The sequence below is a fragment of the Neomonachus schauinslandi genome, chromosome 4 (genome assembly GCF_002201575.2).
Source record: "Neomonachus schauinslandi chromosome 4, ASM220157v2, whole genome shotgun sequence".
NCBI classification, from domain to species: Eukaryota; Metazoa; Chordata; class Mammalia; order Carnivora; family Phocidae; genus Neomonachus; species Neomonachus schauinslandi.
Genome location: NC_058406.1, coordinates 147,698,500 through 147,703,884, shown reverse-complemented (window position 1 = coordinate 147,703,884; position 5,385 = coordinate 147,698,500). Strand labels below are relative to the sequence as shown.

General features: G+C 34.4%; 1 pseudogene; it reads right to left on the bottom strand.

The window, feature by feature from the left end:
• Positions 1–2,725: 2,725 nt before the first annotated feature.
• On the bottom strand, positions 2,726–3,950 carry LOC110579050 (annotated as a pseudogene).
• Between the last annotated feature and the right edge of the window lie 1,435 nt (positions 3,951–5,385).

Sequence of the window (5,385 nt, the reverse complement as noted above, 5' to 3'; positions counted from 1 at the left end):
AGATACCATACTATTTTTGTTATACGTGGAATCAGAAAAACAAAACAAATGAACAATCAAAGCAGAAACAGACCCATAAAAACAGAGAACATACTGGTGATTGCCAAAGAGGAAGGGGTTTGAGTGGATGGGCAAAATAAGTGAAGGGAATTAAGAGGTATAAACTTCCAGTTATAAAATAAATAAGGCATAGAGATGAAAAGTACAGCATGTGGACTATAGTCAATAATATTGTGATAATGTTGTATGGTGACAGATCTTAACTATACTTATCCTGGTGAGCATAGCTTAATGTACAGAATTGTTGAGTTACTACACTGTACACCTGAAACTAATATAACATTGTATGTCAACTATACTTCAATGTAAAAAATAAATTAGTTGTGTTTCTATACACTAACAACAAATTATCTGAAAAAGAAATAAAACAATCCCATTTACAATAGCATCAAAAATAAAATACTTAGGGATAAATTAAAAAAAAGGAGGTGAAATATCTCTACCCTGAAAACTATAAGAAATTAATGAAAGAAACTGGAAAAGAATTAATATTGTTAAAATGTCTGTACTACCTAAAGCCACCCATATATTCAGTGTGATCCCAAATAAGATTCCAATGCCATTTTTCATGTAAATAGAATAAAACAGCCACAAGGAGTAGTGGGTGGAGGAAATGGGTGAAGGTGATCAAAAGGTACAAACTTCCAGTTATTGGGATAAATAATTTCTGAGGATATAATGCACAGAATGATGACTACAGTTAACAATACCATATAGAATGTTTGAAAGTTGCCAAGGGCAGATCTTAAAAGTCCTCATCACAAGAAAAAATTGTAATTGAGGTGATGAATGTTAACTTACTGTGATAAGCATTTCACAACATATACATATATCATTATGTGGTACACCTTAAACTTATACAATGCTATGTCAATTATATCTCAAGAAAACTGAAAAGAAACTAAAAACTAAAAAACTTTTTAAATAAGTAAATAAAATAACAAAAGAAGATTTGAACAAGATACTTTACCAAAGAAGATACATGAAGCAAAGAGCACTCGAAAAAAAAATGATGCTTAATATTAGTCATTAGGGAAATTAGTATTAAAGCCACCATGAGATACTACTGCATACTTATTAGATAGGCATTTTTAAAAAAGATAATTACAAAATACTGCTGGTGAGGATGTGAAGGAAAACATTATGGTAAGTTAAAAAAAAAAAAAGCCAAGCTCAAAAGTCTGTCATATAAAAGTCATTTCTTTTATATGACATTCCAGAAAAGGCAAAACTAGGACAGAAATCATATCAGTGGTCACCAGAGGTTAGGAGGGGAGAAGGAATTATCTACAAAGGAACTTGAAGGAAACTTATGGGATAATGGGAATGTTCTGTATCTTGACCGTGGAGGCAACTGCATGACTGTGTAAGTTTTTCAAAAGTCATCAAACTGTACACGGAAAAAGGGTGAATTTTACAATATGTAAACTGTACCTTAGTAAACCAAAGAAGGCATTAAAATAAATCCAAAATTAAATGCATATAAATCACCCTGTGAATCATGATTTTAATGACATGTACTCAAATTAAATCAGGGCAGAATTCAGAACATTATTTGAATTATTAAAATTTCTTTTTATGATGGACTTTCAGATGAATAAAATACATTTTCCTAAAGTGTTTGCCACAAATAAAAGTTGTTCAAAAGTGAGACATTATTTAGTATTACTATCATCAATTAGCAACTACGGTAATCACCTGTGACATAATTTAACATTCATTGATGCAAATATTTGAGAAACATTTCCTGAGTGTAACTAGACCATAGACCTGAAAGGACTCACTTCTCCCCAGTTCTGGACCAGGAGGATATGCTTCAGACTTCTCCAATAAACTTTCATAAGGTATGAGCAGATGAGATCAAATCTTAGAAAAAATAACTTCAAACTTAGCTTCAGCTGGTCCGTAACAGTAAAGGTGTTTAATATTAGAAAATAGTATCACACAGTATAGCAACATTACAAAGATGGTAATTAATACACTTAGAACAAATGAAACCTATCAAAGACATTTTTTGTTGTTGAACAAATGATTAATAATTGTCATGACAGTACAATTTAAAAAGGCTTTTTATTTCATGTGTGTTATCAGTGCTTCAACATAGAACATATTGTCAAGATTAGTGACGTGGATACCAATGGTTTTTTTTCAAACACTGAATGCCAGTATTTTCTGGTAAATGCCAATTTTCACACAACAAATTAATTAAACATAACACAATTTCAGGAGATGATGATATAGCATAATTCACCCAAATTACAAAAATAGCAACACTTAAAATCATACACATTATTTCACCATTTCATAAAACTTCTCTTTAAACTTCTACAAACTTTCCCAGAGTAAAAAGTTTCCTCAAAAGCCTCATGATAACATTAAACTACAAAATTCACTCTGGAAATGCAGGGAATTATTTTTCAAATTTTTGCTTTAAGATTTTTTTTTAATCTGTGAAAATATATAGTGAAGAGTGTGTTGAGATAGGTGGAGGAAAAAAGAGCTTCTAGTTGATGGATTCAATATGTCTGAAAATACTTCAATAATGTAGAGAAAAAACTTCAAGAGCAAGAATGTATTCTAGATAGAAGCCTTTCAGCAAGATGGACAGGTGAGCAGTTCTTGCATCAGTTGCATCCACAGGAGAGAGGTCTCAAAGAATGCTAGTTTATAGAATCTTCTATATGATAGAGTTGGCTACATCCAATGATTCATCTGTTATGAGAACAATGTCATAAGAGTCCATGTTCTTTTCTAAAAGCTCATCCACCCTATCATTTAGCTATCCAATTTTCAGAATGTGTTCAACATTGGCTACTCCATCTGTCATTCTTATATCCCCTTGAGAATCTCCAAGCAGAATTATGTTGCTACTGTCTTTTCATCAATTGAAATATCCTGTATTCTTCAAGGCACCATCATGTTTGTTAAATAAAGGAATTAGTTTGCCTTTAAATCCTTTGAGCACCCCATTATCATCAAAATCCATGAAGTTGGACACTACTGTGATGTTCAGGTGATAAACCCTAGCTTAATGGATTACCTCCTCCAGTATATCACCAATACCAGCTGAAAATATGAACACAGGGATACTGTATTGTTGGAGTTTATCAAAGAAATTCTCATACCCTTCCTTGAGCATAACATCAGATTCTGCCACCATGTGATTTAGTATACCATTCTACCATGTAGGGGTACTTCTCTTCTACGATAAGAACAGGATCAATTTCAATAGCATATTTTTCCTTTAGTTGCAGTAAATTCTCTCAGCATTCATCTGTAACCAGCTTACTGTTGTCAATGACATAACAACATGTTGGGCATCTCTTCCCTTCATAGGAAAATCTACTCAGTGTCATATCAAAGTCTGTTATTTTTTTTAATTTTATTATGTTATGTTAATCACCATACATTACAGTGTTCCATGATTCATTGATAGCGCATAATACCCAGTGCTCCATTCAATACGTGCCCTCTTTAATACCCACCTGTTATTATCTGAAGTTTGGCACCTCCTCCCTTAATAAGACCACAGATCATTTCTTCTACTCTTACACGGTTCTTATTTTGAACTCAACTTCTCTGGAATTCTTGCATCATTTTCACATGTACAGTGGAATCTTCATTAGGCATTTCTTGGTTCTCCAATCTTCCTTAGGGCACTTAAGTTCTTTTGTCCTCAGATTTTTCCTAGGATAACAGCATAGGTGATAAGCAATATCCAGAGATGCAGGGCTTGGATACAGACAATCTTGATGATCTTGGTCTTCCATGTTGCCTTCCTCTTCAAGGTACATAGGTACTGGGCCAGCACCCCCCCACCCTCCCACGACCAGGGTGCACACACTGGCACTTGCCACCACACCCATCCTCGCCACAGCTGCCTGGTCCATGAATGGGGTATCCTGCGCCTCCCAGGCAGAAAAGAAAAATTCAAAGACATTTTTAATGGTCCAGATATTATAACTCTCAGATCACTCGCAAGCAAAATGATAAAAATGTAATATAAGACCCAAGAACATTATTTAACAGTGAACAGAACAAGCAAGTTATATACATGGAATTTTTAGTTATAATCTCTCTACTGAAGGATACCTCAGACTGGGATCCAATGGCACTAGGTACTAGTCCCATCTATACCAAAGCAGTTTCCCTACTGCTCATATCCATGTTTGAAATAATTAAATAACCCAGCAATTTCAATAAGGTTTTACTGTGAATATGAACTCACCAATGCTTCATAAGTCCCCAAAGATAAGCAATCTCTACAGAGTTGGCTTCATGGACATGCCACTTATGCACTCAGGTGCATAGATTAGAAGGGCCTGAAGTGGGTTTAATGCTGTCACTATCGTGAAATTCTTAACAATTTAACAAGGACCCTATATTTTAATTTTGTATTGGGCCCCACAAATTATGTAACTGGTCCTAATTATAAATACCAAAACTGACATGAGGATTCTGAGTTACTCTTTACTATAGTCACTTGTGTCATGCATTTGACAAAAACTAACCAAATTTTTCTTGAAACACTTTAGTTAAGAAACTACAACTGTTAAACCGGCCAGTTGGACTCATAAAGTACCTAGGAACTTCTCGTAAGATAGGCAGGTTGCAAGGACAATTCATTTGTTTCTGAGTTTGGAACTTCCACTTCCTACTCCAGATAAAATAGGGTAAAAAGAAAACTAGATAGACTCTCCTCTCAGGTGATCAACTGTCTTTGTATGGGAGCACATACTTAAACTTGTTTTTCTCTGAATTTTCATTTTAATCTTTGGTGAGTTCTTCCTCCTATGAAGTTTTATATATTAATTTATTCACTCATTCAAGAAATGTCTGATGAGTACCAACTATGTGCCAGGCATTGTGCTCAGCACTAAATAGAAAATACAAAACAAGACTAAACAAAAATAAAACAAGAAAACAGTCTTCTTCCACATGAAACTTAAAGTCACCAAATCAGTCACTCCTAATCTTCCCATTTATAGTCTTCATAATTTTGTGACATTTTCCCCCAGGGCATTGATTTTTAATCTATGAATCTAGAGGAACAATATGATACATACCAGCTTTTTCAATAGCAAAATAATAGAAGTGTACCTTTTAAAACATCAGATTTTACTGTTTAATAATGAAAGTTGTCTTTAAAAAAAAAAAAAAGTGCCTTAACTGTGTGAAAGGCATCCAGTGAATAGTTAGCATTGCTCCTAACCTAAACCATGTCACCGTTCTTCCCTTCCTATAAATGGCATGCACTATCATGGTCAGTCTCAGAGCTGGCTTCCAGCCCAGTCAGCCCCTGCAGCCAGCAGGGCCCAGGGCAAC